Genomic DNA, 20,142 nt, shown 5'->3' with positions numbered 1-20,142 from the left:
GAGGACCTCCTTGCGGTAGTTGGAGGGAGTGCCAAAGCAGACAGGTAAGTCGATGCGCCCGAGGGGTCGTGTGCGCTTTCCTAGCATGACGCCGTGGAAGGGTGCGGAACCGCCTCGGAGCCGTGACTAGTCGAGCTCCAGGAGCTCCAGAGTGTTGACGTAGAGGATGTTGAGGCCGCTGCCTCCGTCCATGAGCACTTTGGTGAGCCGGGTGTTGCCGACGATCGGGTCAACGACAAGCGGGTACTGCCTGGGGTTTGGAACATAATCGGGGTGGTCATCCTGATCAAAGGTGATTGCCTCCTGAGACCAATCAAGGTACCGGGGGGTGGCCACCTTGACCGAGAAGACCTCCCGGCGTTCCCTCTTTCGCTGGCGCGCCGTGAGGCATGTCAAGGGTCCGCCAAAGATCATGAAGGCGTTGCGTACCTCAGGGAACCCATCATCTTTATCGCCGTTCCTTTCGCCGGTGCCCCTTTTCCTGGCCTCATCGTCGTCGGGGAGCCCAAACCTGGCGTAGTAACGCCGGAGCATGGTGCACTCCTCGAGGGCATGCTTCACCGGACCTTGATGGTAAGGACAGGGCTTCTTCAGCATGTCGTCAAATAGCCCGGGGCCCTGGGGGCCTCGGGGATTCCTGCGATCTGCTGTGGCGACATGGACGGCCTCGAGGACCTCCTGCTTCCCTGGGCGACCCTTCTTCTTTCTCTTGGGGAAGCGGGTGGGCGAGGCCTCGGGGGCCTTGTCCTTCCGCTTCCCCTTGGCGTCGTTGTTGGGGAAGATGGCCCCAACCGCCTCTTCGCCCGAGGCGAAGTTGGTGGCGATGTCGAGGAGTGCGGCCGCTGTGGTTGGTACGTTTCGGCCCAATTCTCGGACCAGGTCTCGGCAGGAGGTGCCAGAGAGGAATGCTTGGACGATTTCCGAGTCACCGACGCGGGGCAACTCGGTGCATTTCTTGGAGAAGCGCCGGATGAAATCTCGAAGAGATTCGTCCGGCTTCTGGCGGCAACCTTTGAGGTCCCAGGAGTTCCCGGGGCGCACATAGGTGCCCTAGAAATTCCCGACGAAGACCCTCACCAAGTCGCGCCAGTCGTGGATCTGTGCGGGAGGAAGGTGTTCGAGCTAGGCTCGCGCTGAGTCTGACAAGAACAAAGGGAGGTTGCGGATGATGAGCAGGTCATCTTCCGCACTGCCTAGCTAACAAGCCAGGCGATAATCGGCTAGCCATAGCTCGGGGTTCGTCTCGCCGCTATACTTTGTGAGGTTGGCAGGTTGCCGGAACCGGGCTGGGAAGTGAGCGTTGCGAATGGCTCTACTAAAGACCCGAGGGCTAGGTGGCACGGGAGAAGGACTGCGGTCCTCTTCACTGTCGTAGCGACCGCCTCGGTGTGGGTGGTAGCCCCGGGCGGCTCCGTCACCGCGGCGCCATCGCCTGCCAGCTACTTCATGGTCGCCTTGTGCCTCGTGCTGGTCTCCAGGTCGATCGCGCACCGAGGGGGCCCCGTTGGCTGTCGGCGCGCGAGCGGGCTCGGGACGGACCAAGGCATCCTGGCCCTGGTGAGGTCGTGTCGTGGGTTGCTCCGAAGTGCCTCCACGCCGGCGGGAGGCGGAACTTTCAGCCTGCTGTACCGCAGCGGTCTCGAGGAGGTCGCGGAGCTCTTCGCGGACCCGTCGCCCCTCGGTGGTGGAGGGCTCGGGCATTGCTCGGACCAGCATCGCAGCCGCTGCGACATTCTGGCTAGCGCGATTAAAGATTGGGGGTGGCTCTCCCCCCTCGTTGTCGTTGATGCGGTGATGGACGTCGTGGGCCCTCCCTCGGGCTCCTCCGCCCTCACCGCGCCCTTGCTGCTCCTGCTCGAGAGTGTCCCGAAGCTGTTGCAGAAGGAGTCGGTCTTGTTCGACCTTGGCTTGAAGCTCGCGGAGCTGCTCCAGGTCTGGGCATCGATGCCCCCCATGGACGGGATTCTCGTTTCGTGCCGCCGGGGCTACGAGACGCAGAGGTGTGGCATCGCCCACCCTTGCCTGGGGCGGGGAATGGTTGCCTGTCCTCTCGTCTTCTTCGCCCGCCCTTGGCATCCCGAGCCCGACATGGAAGCACTCACGAGATGGATCGTAAGTCCCTTCGTCGTCGGAGTCGGAATAGCCGAGGCAGTAGTCGCTTGCGGCCAAGAATTGGCGCAAAGCCCCAGGGTTGTGGAGTTTGGAGAAATCCACCCCGGGCCATGCCTCGTCCTCGTCCGAGGAGTCGGAGTGGGTGCTCAGGTCGAGAGCGAAGCACTGGCGGCGTTCCGAGGGGTGCTCGTGAGCGGCAGTGTAGGCGTAGGCATAAGAGGCGGCGGCATTCCTCAACCCAAAGGGGTATGGGGACGGTGCCGTCTCCATATTCTGCCCTGCCGGGGTCGACTCTTCAGGGAGTGGTGGAGTGGAGCTAGACGACTGGGCATCGCCGCGAGCCACCGGCGATTTTCCTTTGTCCATGCTCAGGCCAGACAGGTCCCCAGCCAGGGACCCCGTACCAACAGCTGGTCATAGGATATCGGCGAGGAGTGGCGTGCCGCCCCGGGTTCGCGTAGCGTCGGGGTGGCCTTCCTCGCGTCGTGCCTGGCGAGTGCGGCGAGAGCGGCCACCCGGGCGCCGCCTGCGCCTGGGCTGCCGGGGCATGACTTCATCGTCGGACGGTGGGGCTCGAGGGGTGAGGAGCACCATGTCGTACTCATGCCCTAGAGACATGAACTCTAGGCTCCCGAACCAAACTACGGTGCCAAGACGCAATGGTCGTATGGGGTCTGCCATCTGGGTCCTGCTAGGACGATGAAGCTAACACGCAGCGTCCCCTACCTGGCGCGCCAACTGTCGATGTTTTGGAACCGGGGGTCCCTCAACCAACGAGTGAATTTGTGCTGCGTGCCCCTAATCCCGGATGGTGATGCAAAGAGACACAAGGTTTATACTGGTTCAGGCAATCGAGGCCCTACGTCCAGTCTGAGAGATCGATCTTCTGTTCCTTGCACCGGAGTGCTTGTAGTAGGGGGTTACAAGCTAGGTGAGAGAGGGAGCTAGCCCCAGGTCTCGGCGAGGGCGGTGCGGGTTGCTTGAGGCATTGTTCTCAAGCAGCGTAGAAGTGTGTAGTTCTATCGGTGTGTTCGTCTTTCCTCCCCCTTCTCTCTCTAGAAATGGCCCCGGTCCCTCCCTTTTATACTCTAAGGGAGAACCAGGGACGTCCATACATAGCGCTCTATAAATGGGGGTGGCGTGTCCGAGCCCTGTAGCCGGCCACTGTTGTGGTATGGTCGATGGAGTGGCCCCGTCCTTGTCGTGCAGAAGTGACGCGCCGGTCATACTTGATCTTGTGCGTTGTGGGGCTCCAGTACAGCTTGATGCAGGACATGGCGGGCGACGTGCTGGTCATCGTGCGATAACATCGTAGGGAGCTGTGGCTCTGGAGATGCCGAGGCCGAGCCATCGTGGGGGGCTCGACGGACATAGATCCTCAGGCTGCCGAGCCCCTGAAGCAAACTGCCGAGGCCTTGGAGGGAATTATTGGTCCTGGGTACTGATTCCGAGGCCACAGTATCCCAGACGTGGCTCCCCACGCTGCGTTGTTCTCGGAGCAGGAGTTGGCAGCACAGTGAGGCATGGGCATCAACCATGTGCATAGTGGTTAGCACAGTGGCGGGTAACCCCTGCCCAGTCCTGCCTCCTGTCCCGTCGGCCATTCCGCTGTACTGTGCCGAGCATGCGGCCGATGTCAGGGGCAGCAGTTGGCTGAGTTAATGCAACACGACGTTTTGTCAGAGGGACGGGTGAAGGAAGAGGCAGCGGAGTGCTGCCGAGCCCGCCTCGCGCGAGACAGAGGGTCGGCGGCCCGGCCGAGGCCTGCGACGAGAGGGGGTCGGCCGAGGCCTTTGGTGGGGGATCGGCCGAGGTCAGCGGTGAGGGGGCCTCGGGCGAGTCAGAGAATCGGCCGAGGCCAGCGGTGTTTAGCTGGTTTCGACTTTTACGAAGTCTAAGCAGTCATTTTTTGGTTCTTGCTTAGGGTACCCCTTCTCACTGTATCCGACACAAAGAAATCAAGCTAAATGGCCACAGATTTACCTGGAGCAATCAATAGCAAAACCCCACGCTCACTAGAATCGACAGACTACTATGTACCCCCCAGTGGGAGCTGTCCTTCCCATCATGTTTCTTGCACTCCCTACCTTCGCTCATGTCGGACCATACACCGCTGCTACTCCAGGGACAACTTGACCACAATCACACCGCTTCCTTCTGCTTTGAAAATTACTAGACTAAGATGGACGGCTTCCAAGATCTTGTTCACGACATTTGGAATAGACCGGTCGCCACCGCTCTCCCGATCAAACGCTTACACATCAAAATGGCGCGTGTGGCAAAAGGCATCAAGCGTTGGAAGAAAGAGAAGATAGGGGATACAAGGATGCAGCTCGCCATAGTGAAAGAAGTGCTACTACAATTAGAAGCAGCCTAAGAGCATAGGTTGCTCACTACCATAGAACTTCACCTATGTCGCCGCCTCAAAGCCCGCAGCACTGGACTCGCGGCCATCGAAAAATCAAGAATCAGACAGAGAGCAAGACTAACGTACATTCGCTGTGGGGATGCTAACACAAAGTTCTTCCACACTCGAGCAAATGCACGCCGGAGAAAGAATTACATACATTGTCTACATACGGATGGGGGGGGGGGGTCGCGGTGGCTCATCAAGAGAAAGAAAAGGTCATTCGAGAGTATTTTAAAAATCACATTGGCGCCGCGACGCAGCGAGTTTCCACACTAAATTGGCAATCCCTTGGATACAACCAACACGATCTCTCCGATCTAGAGTTGCCTTTCTCCTAGGAAGAGATAAAATACAATATTTTTCCATGCCTTCCGACAAAGCACCAGGACCAGATGGTTTCACGGGGGCCTTTTTCAAAGCGTGTTGGGAAATCATTAAGGATGATATAATGGCAGCACTGAACAGACTATTCAACTTGAATGCCCAGGGCTTAGAATGGCTAAATTCGGCATGCATCATCCTCCTACCCAAAAAGGCAGATGCAACAAGAGTTACTGATTTCAGACCCATCAGCCTCGTCCACAGCATTGTGAAGATCTTCTCTAAGGTGTTAGCAAACAGACTTGCCCCCCGACTCAACCAACTTGTCTCCAATTGCCAGAGCACTTTCATAAAAAAGAGAAGCATCCATGATAACTTCCTATACGTTCAGGGCGCGGTTCAAAGGTTGCACAAGCAAAAGATACCGGCTTTATTCATGAAACTAGACATCCACAAGGCTTTTGATACGGTTCATTGGGGGTACTTGCTTGAGATTCTGCAAGCCCTAGGCTTCGGATAACGATGGCGAGAATGGATCTCTATCCTCCTGCGTACATCCACTTCCACACCCTTGATTAATGGGCGACAAGGGACCCCTTTTAGCCATGCAAGAGGCGTCCGTCAAGGAGACCCGCTATCACCCATGTTGTTCATCCTTGCTATGGACCCGCTTCAACGGCTGCTTGACCAGGCAACCGAACAAGGGGTACTCACCCCCCTTCCAATAGCGACGGCAAAATGGAGAACCTCCATGTATGCGGATGATGCCACCATTTTCATCAGCCCCACGAATGACGATGTTCAATCCGTCAAAGCCATCCTGAACGCTTTTGGTTCATTCTCGGGGCTACATATCAATCTACAAAAGAGCTCGGTACACCCAATCAGCTGTGCAGACGTCGATCTAGACCAAGCCCTCTCACCCTTCAACGGTCACAGAGGGACCTTCCCTTGCAAGTACTTGGGCCTGCAGCTACACATCAGAGCATTGCAAAAAATACACGTGCAACCTCTCATAGACCGTATCGGGCAGAGGTTACCCAAATGGAAAGGAAGATGGCTTAACAGAGCGGGACGTCTCACTCTTGTAACATCTGTCCTCTCCTTCATGCCAACCTACCACCTCACAGTGTTTCCTCTAGCTGCATGGGCTAAGAAAAAGATTGACAAAATCAGAAGATCGTTCCTATGGAAGGGGGAGGAGAACGCCAATGGTGGACACTGCCTTGTTAACTGGCCAACTGTTACCAGGCCAAAAGATCTGGGTGGTTTAGGCGTCATCGACCTTGATAGATTTGGGAGAGCCCTCCGGTTATGATGGCTTTGGCAGGAATGGATGGATGACCACAAGCCTTGGAACGGCTACGAGCTTCCATGCTCTGATGATGACCGTCTCCTCTTCAACTCCTCAATCATTATAACTTTGGGGGATGGTGCAAAGACTAGTTTTTGGCACCAAAACTGGCTCGATGGACACGCGCCTAGGTACTTAGCACCAAACTTGTTTTGCCTAGTTTCAAGGAAAAACCGAACGGTCAAACAAGAGCTCCGGAACAACAATTGGATACGCAAGCTACAGAGGAAAATCACCTCCGCTGTCCACATTGAGGAGTTCGTGTCCCTTTGGATACGAATACAAGATGTGCACTTGCAGCAAGGCGCCCAGGACACCATCACCTGGCGGTGGACCGGTGACGGGAAATACTCCACCCGCTCGGCCTACAGGATACAGTTCAAAGGCTCGCTCGCCTCATTCAGTACAGAGTTGATCTGGAGTGCGCATGTGGAGAACAAATGCAAGATTTTTGCCTGGATCTTAGTGCAAGATAAAATTCTAACGGCACAAAACCTACAGAGGAGAGGGTGGCCACACCATCAACAATGTGTGCTCTGTAATGGCCCTTTAGAGACCAGCCTCCACCTATGCCTATGTTGCCCCTTCGCGAAGGGGGTTTGGAATCATATCCTATCGTGGGAGAACTTTCCTCAGATCCAGCAGCAACCCCAGGTGCAACCCACCGATATCAGATCATGGTGGGAAGAGGTGACGACGAAAGTGCCAAGATCAGAACGTAGGAGGCTGAACGGGGCACTAATCTACACCTTCTGGAACGTTTGGAAAGAAAGAAATAGGAGAATCTTCGACAACAAGATACATACAGTGCTGCAGGTAGCCTCAAAGATAAAGGATGATATAGAGCAAAGGAAGAGAGCAATCAATTATGGGTAGCAGATGACCCCTCTCCGGTGGGCCGGGTGTTTTACACGCTTGAGGGGGGGGGGGGGGGGGGGGGGGGAGGGGAGGTTCTTTTCCTTTCCTCGACTAACTTAGTTTGTACATAAACTATCTTTTTCCCACTTAATTGAAAGGCAGAGCTCCTGCCATTGCGTTCAAAAAAGTATCAAGGGGAAGGTTTCCTATCAAGTATCTTGTGGGGCATTCTGGATCAGTTCTTGGAGAGGCTCTTCAAGGATTTTTTTTTACGTCGTTTCTGTCTCTGCATTCTTGTAACTGAACGAGGGTAGTGTGGTGGTGCATGTCGTCTGATGGTCTGGAGAAGTTCTTAAAAGATTCATTCGTTGTTTCAGTCATATCGAACAAGCTGCGTTCCTGTTCATTTGTTCAGATTTCTGGATGCCAAGAAACAATGATTTGTTTGTTCTTGGATCAGTTATAACTTTATGATGGAACAGATAGATTCTATGTTTAATTTTAGTATAAACTGTTTGCAGTATTTTTTGCTAATTTATTGCGATAGTGCTTGATATCAGTTGCCTCGGCTGCTAGTCATTTCCAGGAGTAAAAGAACTATACGGAGATGCTTGGTTCAGTTGCCTCGTCTGAACGAACAAGCATGCACGCATGCACGGCATACAGTATATTATTTCGATGTTGGACTGGACTGGATTAACTATTTGTGGACTGGACTGGTTTGGTTGTTTAAAAAATACTATTGGTTTGGACTGGACAGGTGCCTTCCGCAAGTCGCGTAACTTTTGGATAGGTTTATTTGGACGTGGATGTCAATCCGCTTCCAGGTTTAGATCTACGGCTCTGCAAGGCCAGCGATGCCTGGCTGAATAGATATAGGTCAGCATTAACACGCATCTACCTCCCGCTCTCCGTCGTCCTAGCCCTGCCCCTACCTCCCACCCCCACCCCCACCCCCTCGCTCCTACCACCAACGGCCGGCGGCCACCTCACCACGCCTCCCGCCCTCGCCTCTTAGCCCTGCCCGCCTCCTCGTCCTCGTTCCTACCCCCATCGCTACCCATCGCCCCACCGTGGCCATAGCCGTGACCGTCCGCGCGCGACGACCTCCTTATTCCCCCCCCCCCCCTCCCCCTCCCCCTCTCGCCACCGCCATGTCCATGGGCTCCCTCGCCCCGACCTAGCCCGACTGCCTCCTAGCTGCCGGAACCCTAATCGTCACCCTCACGCAGTCCCCACCGCCTAGCCGGCCTGACTCCCCCAAAGCCTCCTTCTAATAAGCCTGCCGGTGAGGAGATGAACTTACCTCAAAACCTAACTCCAGCCTTCGAAGCCAACGAGGCCCTCGCCGGAACCATAGCCGCAGGCGTGGGCGGGTCGAGCGCGGGCACACGAGCGCGACTGACCGTGCAATAGAGTTTGCGCTTTTGTAGCCTGTTTGGTTGCTTGTATACTTAGAACCAGAGTCTGGAGATGTAACCTCAGCATCTTTGGTTGCCTGCGTGGGAGTCAAGATCTGGCTCCCTAGATACAAAAAGTAGCCCATAGCCTGCCTCGCCTGATACGGATTTCATTTGCGTTTTTGGCAAGCCAGGCTCGCATGGTGCAGCACAGATTTTCTTAATGATGTTATTAACACATGATTAATGTATATTAATCGATATTAGTGTTGTGCGTCAGGGTCAGACAGATAACACAAAATGAGAGGGAGAGAGTTCCGCCGACGCCTTGGATCCGTGGGACTTGGGAAGTTGGGAATGGCCCTGCTCCAATCGCCAGTTGCCTTGTGGGCCGGAGAGGGCCCGTACGCCAGTCTCTCGACAGAAGCACAGGCGAGGAAAGTCACGACGATGAAAGTGGCGCCTTTGTGCAGCTCGTCTTTTCTATATCTTCTTCGTTGTTTAGTCCTTTCCCTCTCCAGCCAGGAACCATTTGTCCCTTCTCATCCCCTCGCGATATAGACTTTGTGCCTCTATGTATGTAGTATCAATATTGCTGGCTATCGATTCTTTAACAACGTGTAGTTCGCCAGATCAGTCTGTCCCAAACTATCGATCGGATCCTAAAACCGAGCCTGAGAATATCATTTGGTTTGCGTCGCCGTGTCATGCCGTCTGCCGTCAAGTCATTCCAGTTGTTTACTCCAGCAAGCCAATCTCAAGAGTCGGTTCATTCCTTCACAATGTGACGCTCGAACTGATTCTCCGTGCATGTGGAGCTAACTTATGCCGGATGGAGGTAATCCTCGAACGGTCGAACCAAACGCACTGTAAGTACCGTGGGTAAGATCTATGTTGAACATACTTTTATTTTAGTTCGTCTTTTCTATATTGGTAGGAGTTTCTACTGCCGATGTGTTGGCGCAAATAAATTTCTGCGTTGAGCAGTTACTAGAATTACAGTGCCAATGACGGGGTTAAACAGATGGTGGCCACAAAAGGGGTAATAACACTCAAAAAAAATCTTGTGATCCTAGTCCAGTTTATTGCCATAGTTCATTTTCGTTGTTGTTTCGATATGCATGTTGAAGTAGCTTAGTAGCATGTAATTTGGTATGTGCTAGGACTATTTGTGTGTCAATTAACTAGTAGAACTATTTGGTGTCGTCATAACTAGTAATGGTGATGGACTGTTTCAATTGTTGACTTTATTATGTCTAAAATTATGTGTTTGTTATGATGGATAATGATATGATATGTACTCGTCTCCCAAACTTAGCCGATTTTTAGAACTACGTGGTGAGGGTAATATAACCTCACCACAACCCAGAACACAATCATAGCACCTCCACCGAAATAGGTAGCCAAACAAATCACACGAACCTCTGGATGCAACACGGGCCGGCCTGCAGCGAACCAAACATGGGTTGACCTCAGCCAAGCGTACGATTGGCTAGCCAACCAAAACACCTGAGCCTGCATGCATCCACGCATCCAGCGGCGACTTTGCTGCTGTAGTAGCACGCCGCATCTCTTATAAAAAAAAAAAAAAACACGCCACATTTGCTCCACATTGCTATGTCGCCCACCACCTCGCCGGCGTCCGGTGTCTCCGGCGAAGCTCCTCCTCCGCACATCGTGGAGGACTGTCTCGGGCTCGTCCAGCTCCTGAGCAACGGCACCGTCAAGCGAGCGCTGGCCGCGCTCGTCCTCCCTGACGACGCCGCGCCGCCCTTGCCCTTGGCCGACGACGCGCCTGCCGCACTCCGATGGAAGGATGTCGTCTAGGACAGGGCCCGCAACCTGAGGCTGCGCATGTACGTGCCGTCCGCCAGAGTGTCCCGGGGTCGAAGGTACACTATATGTAGCGGGTGCAAATGCACCACCCAAATTTTGAAAATAAACAGTAGTTTTGACTCAAATTTCACCGTATATGCACCATCCATGGTACAATCATATGCACCCAAGGGCAAGGTAAGTGCACCACCCTTCAGTTTGCTCCCGGTGCTGGTCTACTTCCACGGTGGCGGCTTCATCGTCAGCAGCTTCGCCTCGCCGGAATTCCACACGGCCTGCCTCCACCTCGTGGCCGAGCTCCCCGCCGTGGTGCTCTCCGCAGACTGCCGCCTGGCCCCGGAGCACCGGCTCCCGGTGGCGGTTGAGGACGTGGACGCCCTCTTCTCCTGGCTCGGCGACCAGGAGGCCGCGGCGGGCGCGGGCGCCGACCCGTGGCTCGCCGACGCGGCGGACCTGGGCCGCGTGTTCGTGTCGGGCGACTCGGCCGCTGCCAACATCAAGCACCACGCCGCCTCCCGCGCCGTCGCATCGGGACGCCGCCTCGCTGGGTGCGTGCTGCTGTGGCCCTACTTTGGCGGCGAGCGAAGGACGGGGTCGGAGGCGGCCTGCCCGGGCGACGTGTTCCTGACGCTCCCGCCGACCAGATGTGGTGCCTGTCGCTCCCGGCGGGGGCGACGAGGGACCACCCCGGTCGCGAACCCGTTCGGGCCGGAGGCGCTGGCGGCCCCGCCGCCGCTCGTCGCGGCCGGGGACCGCGACATCAGGGAGTACGTTGCGCGTGTGCAGGCCGCGGGGAACAACAAGCGCGTCGACCTCGTCGAGTTCCCGGGGGCGGGGCACGGGTTCGCCATCTTCGAGCCGGACGGCAAGGCGGCGGGTGAGCTGGTCCGCGTCGTGCGGCGGTTCGTGCATGGCGGGGACGCCGCCCTGCGGATGAGCGGTAGCGCGCTCGGGGTCGGCGATGGGGAGTCGTTAGGACTTGGGGCCCGGGCCGGTTTGCTTGTCCAGGACGCATCTCGTGACGCTGCCACGCTCCTCGCCGGCCCAGTGCAACCGCTTTCGCCATGTCACATCTTTTGTCTGGTGCAATGCGCATGAATGCTAGATCTTCGACCATGTAGAACGTACAGCATACTGTGTTGTATCCTTCTCTTTTTTTCCCCCTTTTTGAGGAGCCGAGGAGGAAGAGGACTGGTCTTTCATTCCATCGTAACTCAAAGATTGCGTTAGCTCTTGAACGGCGAATCCGTCTTGTTCTCGACCTCTACCTGGATTAACAGAAACTAGCACATAACGCCGTTGCGTGGGCTAATGAACAGTGCAGAAAAAACACAAAGTACATATGAGCAGCAGCAACAAAATGAATAGTAATAAACAAACGCTAAATAGTTATGAACAAAAGTGTCACCTCTCGCGGCCTCTCGTCTCACGCAGAGGAGTAACTGCCGCCCCAGGCCCCAGCCTGCCTCGAGGCCGAGCGACGAAGCTCCCCCGCGTGGCTGCCTAGCCAGGCTCCGCCAGTCCGCCAACGGCGCGCGCGCCAAGTAGCTGACCAGGCCAGCCGACTAGCCTCTGTCCCCTGCTGCCTGCTGGCGTGCTCCCTGCCATCCTGGTGGTGAGTCTGGACTTTAAGAGGTATTTGGTTCTTCTCCTAAACTTTAGTCGCTGTTTCATCGGATATTTAGACACATGTATGAAATATTAAATATAGATTAATTATAAAACTAATTATACAGTTTGCGACTAATTTGCGAGACGAATCTTTTAAGACGAATCTTTTAAGCCTAATTAATCCATGATTTGATAATATGGTGCTACAGTACATGTGCTAATAATGGATTAATTAGGCTTAATAAATTCGTCTCGTGGAGTACTGATCAATTCTGTAATTTGTTTTTTTATTAGTATCCGAACACCCTATGTAACACCCTCATATGACACCTCCTAAATTTTAGTCATCGGATCCAAACACCCCTTTAGTCTTTGTTTGGTCATTGGAGAATGGAGATTGGACTGTAGATTGGGCTTACGAATTGTGGATTTGTGAGCCTAGAATTATAAAATTTGTTGTTATTTTCTACTCCCTCCATTCTAAATTATAAGTCGCCGTGAGTTTTTTTTGTACATCCATTTTATTATGCATCTTCTAAATATAATAATATATTTAGATACATAACAAAATAGATAAACAAAAAAAGTCAAAGCGACGACCTATAATTTGAAACGAAGGGAGTAGGAAATTGAGGCAGAAAGAAATCAAATGTTGTATTTCTTTTTTAGAAGCATGAGGCAAAAAAAAAATCTTATCTTATGTATGATCTAGAACTAGTAGTGTTGTAGTATGTTATTTATGTAAGATCTTATCTTATCGCTACTGGAGGCCGCGGCTTTGCCGAGTGTTTTTACACTCGGCAAAGAGCCCTTTGCACTCGGCAAAGGCTTTGCCGAGTGTAGCACTCGGCAAAGTCCGCTCGGCAAAATTTTTCTCGGCAAAGGGTCTTTGCCGAGTGCTTGGGGCGGCACTCGGCAAAATATTTTCGGCCGTTCCACATCGGCCGTTAACGGTTATTTTGCCGAGGGCCTGACCCAGCACTCGGCAAAAAAAAATTTATTTTTTTTAAAATTACTTTGCCGAGTGCCCAAGTCTAGGCACTCGGCAAAGTTTTTTAATTATTTTTTAAAAAATTACTTTGCCGAGTGCCCCTGTCCAGGCACTCGGCAAATTTTTTTTATTTTTTTTAAAAAATTACTTTGCCGAGTGCCCCAGCCCAGGCACTCGGCAAAGAATTTCTGGATTTTTTTTAAAAAATACTTTGCCGAGTGCCCCTGCCCGGGCACTCGGCAAAGTTTTTTTTTATTTTTTTAAAAAATTACTTTGCCGAGTGCCCCAGCCCAGGCACTCGGCAAAGAATTTCTGGATTTTTTTTAAAAAAATACTTTGCCGAGTGCCCCTGCCCGGGCACTCGACAAAGTTTTTTTTTTATTTTTTTAAAAAAATTACTTTGCCGAGTGCCCTAGCCTAGGCACTCGGCAAAGAATTTCTGGATTTTTAAAAAAAAAACTTTGCCGAGTGCCCCGTTAACGGTTATTTTGCCGAGGGCCTGACCCAGCACTCGGCAAAAAAAAAATTTATTTTTTTTAAAATTACTTTGCCGAGTGCCCAAGTCTAGGCACTCGGCAAAGTTTTTTAATTATTTTTTAAAAAATTACTTTGCCGAGTGCCCCTGTCCAGGCACTCGGCAAATTTTTTTTATTTTTTTTAAAAAATTACTTTGCCGAGTGCCCCAGCCCAGGCACTCGGCAAAGAATTTCTGGATTTTTTTTAAAAAATACTTTGCCGAGTGCCCCTGCCCGGGCACTCGGCAAAGTTTTTTTTTTATTTTTTTAAAAAATTACTTTGCCGAGTGCCCCAGCCCAGGCACTCGGCAAAGAATTTCTGGATTTTTTTTAAAAAAATACTTTGCCGAGTGCCCCTGCCCGGGCACTCGACAAAGTTTTTTTTTATTTTTTTAAAAAAATTACTTTGCCGAGTGCCCTAGCCTAGGCACTCGGCAAAGAATTTCTGGATTTTTAAAAAAAATACTTTGCCGAGTGCCCCTGCCCGGGCACTCGGCAAAGTTTTTTTTTTATTTTTTTTAAAAAAAATACTTTGCCGAGTGCCCCAGCCCAGGCACTCGGCAAAGAATTTCTGCTATTTTTTTGGAAAAAACTTTGCCGAGTGCCTTGTCCATGCCACTCGGCAAAGACCCCGAGAATTGTAATTTTTTTTACATTCCATTGTAACAGACAATATATATATATATATATATATATATATATATATATATATATATATATATATATATATATATATATATATATATATATATATATGTATATATATACATCAATCATCACATCTATATCACCAACATGCATTATATATCACAAGCACACGCATATTTAATAAATCCATCACAAATTCACCAAAGTTCAACATCACAAGTTTATTATTACAAGTTTGACATCACAAAGTTCAACATCTCTACTGCGGCGACGGAACTGCAGGTGTGGCCCCCTAGACAGCGGTGAAGGACCGGACTGCGGCGAAGGGTTGACGTGATCACATGTGGAGATGTTTGGGTTTTTGGCATCCGACGTCACAATTTGCTCGAAACCTTTAAAATTTTTTACCACAGCCTCCACATGTGATAACACGACGCCTCGACAAGTTTCATGATTTTCGGACTTCGTTTGCATTTTATATAATTTAAAATCACATTTCCAGCAAGTACCTCGACATGTTACGTCAACGAGATACTCGAGATTTCATGTGACTTTCTAGATACGGCCTAAACATACCCTAAATATCATGAGTATCAATTTTTGGATGACCAAAGTCCATTATTCCATGTACCTGCAGTTTAAATTTGAAATATCCCAAACAATTAGACGAAACGAAATAAACTAATGAAATATATCAAAAAAGTCAAAATTGCCCCAAATTTTAAAATAGAGTTTTAAATACTGTCACAAGGCCACAGAAAAAAATTTGGGCCCAAAATAAAAAAAAAAATTGCCGAGTGCCATGGGGGGCACTCGGCAAAGTGGGCTTTGCCGAGTGCCGGCCCAGAAGGCACTCGGCAAAGCTGATTTTCAAAAATAAATTTTTTTTTGCCGAGTGCCTGAAGCTGGCACTCGGCAAAATAAGTTTTAAAAAATTTAAATTTTTTTTTTGCCGAGTGCCCAAGGTTTACACTCGGCAAAATAAGTTTTTAAAAATAATAAAATTTTTTTTGCCGAGTGCCATCCGTTAGGCACTCGGCAAAGTCTGACGGCAGATGCCCGCCGTCACGGGCCGGCCACCTTTTGCCGAGTGGGACTTTTGCCGAGTGCCGCGGCACTCGGCAAAGCCTAGATTTGCCGAGAGCCAGGCTTTGCCGAGTGCATGGCGCTCGGCAAAGCCACCTTTGCCGAGTGCTTTATTTTGCCGAGTGCGGCACTTGGCAAAATTTTTCTTTGCCGAGTGTCCCGATAAAAAGCACTCGGCAAAGTCTCAGGCACTCGGCAAAGTACAGTTTTCCAGTAGTGTATGTATGATCTATTTATGTAAGTTTCGGACCTGTGTAAGTTTCAAACCTTTTCAACGTATTATTACAATTTGGTTAATTTATAGTCATATATACCAAACGCTTTTTTTGGTTTTACTGCATTGCTTATGAAAATTTTGAATAGAACTACCCTTATTTTAAATTCTGGGTCTGCAACTGTACATGTGTTCATAGATAGCTTATAATAATTAATCGAAAGCATTAATTAATGATGCACATGTATACATGTGTCTATAGATTGCACACGCTTCGGAAGTCGAGGGCCATATGCGTGCGGTACATACGTACGGAGTAAGCGACAAAGCCGATGCATGGGTCCGGAAAGTGCCCGGCGCATGCGTGGTGGACCCGAGAGGCTCGGACGTGCCCGGCGCACGTGAGATGGCGTGGTGCTTTCTCCTGCAGGAGCTCAGAAGACGGAGGGGCCCAGAAGAGATCCTGTGCACCTGATGACGTGGCGTTTTCTCCTGCCGGTCCGATCCGCATGCTAAAATTGCGTCCTGATATGTGATCGATCTCCCTCTCTGCCTGAGCTTGTCGCCACTCGCCACCATCACTCCACCAGTCCCCCCTTTGGTCGCCCATCTTTGACGCCCTCTAACGTGGCAGACTGGCAGTGGACCATACTAGTGGCCGGAGTGCCTCGCACACCTCCTGGTAGTCGTTGCAGCCTCCAGGAGTTGTCCATCGTTCGCCGACGGAGGAGGAGGTGTAAGGATGGCAACAGGGATATACCCGTCGGGTATCGCCGGAACGTTTTCTTTCCCGCTACGGAGAATTCAGCCCGTCCCCATCCCCATTAACTGTCTCGGGTATAGATTCTTGCCCATCCCCATACCCGTCGGGTATCGGTCGGGTAACAAATACCCGACGGGTACTGCATACCCGATAAACAAGGACACTTGAGGTCGCAGCTTTGCAATCGGAGACGTTTCTTCTTCACCCGGGTATAAGTGTCGGAGTCTCGGAGATGCCGAGGAGAAGGAGCGAGGTTGCAAGGAGGATGAGTAAAGGTGGCAGAGAGACAGAACTGAGGAAGCGAGGGGCACGAGCGCTCGTGAGACAGGCGTGCTTGTGTTGCTGGCGGAGATGGTAAGGAAAAATTGAACGAGGGTTCCTAGAACACACAAACTATATATATAACTGTTCAGATTTGGATCAAAATATCTATGTTGAGTTTCTTTAGGCCTAATACTCACATGACATCTCAAATAGTCGGGTTCCCCAACGGGTAACGGGGACGGGTAAACAGGGAACGTTCCCGTACCCGCTATACCCATCGGGTATGGATTCTTTCCCATTTAGATGCCCGCGGGTAAAGATATGATCCCATCCCTGTCCCCTAATGGATCAAATACCCGTCGGGTATCGGGTATCAGGGCCCGTTGCCATCTTTAAGGAGGTGATCAAGAAACACGTACGAGAAGCTCTCCCAGAGTCTCAAAGAGGCCAAGAAGAACCAGAACAACGTCAACTGAGACCGCGGCGGGCCGCGGGCGGTGGCATCAACAAAATAACCATCCGTTCCTTGCCGTACCTTTTCCACCCGCGAGAAGCGGGGCAACGACGACGCTGACCACGCCGTCGCGGCTTGTAGCAGCGGCGAACGCAGAGGTAGGTGGCAACAAGTACGCGACCCCGACGTATTGGCCCCCGGCCGGCTTTGATTGGCGGCATTGGCGTCCGGCGGACGCCGTCGCTCTGCCTACGGGCTACGGCGTCGTCCATGGAGGAGCTCCATCGAGGGGTGCCATCGCGTAGTTGCAACAGCCAACAACACAACGGGCTGCCGGCGCCCGTGCAAGTGGTGAGCCTGCAGCTTGGAGGCTTTGGAGCTTACAATTTGGCTCGGCATGGCGATCTCCGCCTCTCCGCCCGGAAGCACGCGACGTTGGGTCGGCTGCTCCTCGATCGGTGTGTAAATGTACTGTAGATGGAGGGATGTGCCGTGTGCGTACTGTACGTGTGTGTGCGCCGAGCGACCTAGATGGCAGTGGTGTGTGTTACTCAGTAAGGGCCGTTTGGTATGACTCCCGGGACAGCTCCGGAGCTGTTTTTGTGCTCCGAGTGCCAAACGAGTCAGAAGGAACCAGCTCCGACGAAAGAGCCGTGTGATTTGCGCTCTCACACGCTAGGCACGTCGGTTGGAGCCAAAAAAAATCGAGCTTCCACCGGCTCCTTGTCAGGAGCACGTGGGCCCATGACGTATTTGGCCGTGGATGCCCTTCCTTCTTCCATGCGCGCAGGCACGGAGCAACGTCGGCCTGGGGAGGAGCAGAGGCGGCGCGACGTTGGCCTTCGTGGCCACGGGCGCGTGCGCCACGCCGGCCGTGCGTGCTCGAGCTCCCCTGGCCAGCTGCACGTGCTCGGGCTACTCCGGCTTGCTGCCGCTCGTGGCTCGGTCCTCGGTCTCTTGCGGCGCGGGGAGGCGGAGGCGTGGGGAAGAGGAACATGAGACCACAGGACAGAGTAACGAGAGGATAAGGCAGAGAGTAGCGAGCGGATAAGGCAGGTGTCAGGCGGGTCTGCATGCATTGCCGCATTAGTCATAAGGTAGAGAGAGAATAAATAAAGAGAAATAAAAGGAGAAAAAAAGAAGGGTACTGTGAATATTTTCTCCTTTTCAACAACCGGGAGAAGCTGTTTTTTCAAATGGTCCAAAAAAAACTATTTCAGTTCCTCAAGTGAATCTGCTCCCCTGATAAATCTACAACAGAAGCTGTTTTTGACCGGAGTCCGAGCTCTGCCAAACGGGCCCTAACTGTATGGTGTACTACTACGCGTCTGTGGGGTGATGTGGTGACTTCTGAGTGAGATGGCCTGGCCTCGCGTGAATGCTGGGCTAGCGTGGGCTGCGAGTAGGAGCGAGCGCTGCTGCCCGGAAGTTTATACAGGGCGTGTTTGGACCGCTTATAAGAATCGGTTATAATCTTATTAAGATTTTCTTATAAGCTGCGGTATAAAGAATCTCCCGGCAAAAAAAATCAGAGATATTTGGCAACCCTGATTATATAGGAACTAGAAAAAAACCCGCGGCGTTGCCGCGGCACAGGACATTTGGACCAGTTCATTTAGATGTAGCACAAATATGTAGTTGAGGGCATGTCTAGTTTTTAAATAGAAACAAGGTGCTATGAGTTTTCTATGTCTGGCATGGGGTTAATTGAAACACAAGTAGCTAGTATAGTATTCAGAAGCAAAGGCGCACTATACTTAGTGCCAGCAGTGTCATATATTGCAAACTATGGCATTTAAGTGTGTACAAGTACAAAGCAATATATACATATATATATATTATTAGAAAGGCTTGACTGGTAGCAAGCAAGTAGCATTATGATCTAGATTAAGGACATGGTCATATCACCAAAGTTTGTAATAGACCATTTCTAAATCTATGTACATTTGGTTTATATCAGGGAATATGTAAAGCAAAAGATCCTGATATACTTTGCAATGTTAGCATGCTAAACATTGTAAACTGCATTATGTAAATCAGCAGGGTCTGTTTGTGATGAATCAAGTCAATGTAAAGGGGAATTGAGTAAACAACACATAGCACTACAGAATGCTAGAGACATTGAAGCTTGAAAGTCAGTAAGCAATATTTTTCCACAAATCCATAGAATTAAAGCAATACTCCATAAGATGTTGGAAAGCTGTGTACTTATCCTGCTGGAACCGAACAAGATACCTTCTTGGAGCAGAGGCTTCATCATGCTTCTTGTCAGCTGTAGCAGGAGAAGAAGCGTTCGTCAGCATTGGTTGAACCGAGGTTGCAAAGAAATGTCAGTGAACAATGAGCACAAAGAAACTAATAGGATCAAAAGGGAAATATCCATTTATTTTCTGCAGTGAAAGCATGAAAATTCTCCGTTTTCGGTCCTGGAAGCTGCAAACAGTCTACGCCTGGTGCGCCTAAAATCGGCGGGTTGCTCAGATTGAAGGGGAATGTAACTCTCGCACGCTGGAGGCACGAACACGAAAGAATTTTAAATATGCTTAGGTGTAGTGATAAATCTGATCAGTACTCCTTGTGTGTGCGTTTCACCAGCAGCAGCGACTGAGTTCAATTGTAAAGTACGCATTGAAAATATCCTGATTTATCCATACCTTGATGATAGATATGATATAGTGATATGTTCCCAAAATAGCTATCAAATCATGAAATTGGTGCAAATAAGGTAGAGTGAAATCAGCTGTGCGTGGCTTTGTGAACAGAAGTGACACTGTGGAGTTTAATATTACTTCCCTAATCTCTGTCCATCAGAAGAATGACATATAATAACTTAAGATTAAATGTCCCCATGATGAGATTATCATAAATGGGTGCTTAGAATAGTATTCAGACTAAGAAAAACTCATGCAAGGACAAGGGACCTACAAATACATGGGCAACATTCCGTATCTTTTTTTTAGAAATATCAGCATATGTGCACAACGTTTCCTTATAAACCAATCTCTCTTAAACCAGCTATATAATTTTTCATATGAAAATTACTTCACTTATAATCAGACTGTGCAAGCAAATCTCAGCAATTGAATGGTGAAATACATACAAGGCTATGAGTTGTAGTTCTATATACTACCGCTAATATTTCTAGATAGCCTTTTTCTTTGTCTTCTTAATGTATTTGTTCCCTAGGCTTCAAAACTACAGGTGTTTACATTGAAAGAAAAATAATAAAATCTTGCAGTTGGGAGTCAACATTGTGCAGGGCAAAAGAAAGTTCCAGAAAATCCAAATATTTCATAGGAGATCCA

At 50.9% G+C, this 20,142-nt stretch overlaps 1 pseudogene; it reads left to right on the top strand.

Moving 5' to 3' along the window:
* The first annotated feature begins 10,072 nt into the window (after positions 1–10,072).
* On the top strand, positions 10,073–17,888 carry LOC136524549 (carboxylesterase 15-like; annotated as a pseudogene).
* The last annotated feature ends 2,254 nt before the right edge of the window (positions 17,889–20,142 follow it).

This window comes from Miscanthus floridulus, chromosome 18, assembly GCF_019320115.1.
Source record: "Miscanthus floridulus cultivar M001 chromosome 18, ASM1932011v1, whole genome shotgun sequence".
Classification (NCBI taxonomy): domain Eukaryota; kingdom Viridiplantae; phylum Streptophyta; class Magnoliopsida; order Poales; family Poaceae; genus Miscanthus; species Miscanthus floridulus.
Note: the sequence above shows the minus strand (reverse complement) of the source record. Positions and strands in the feature narration are given on the sequence as shown.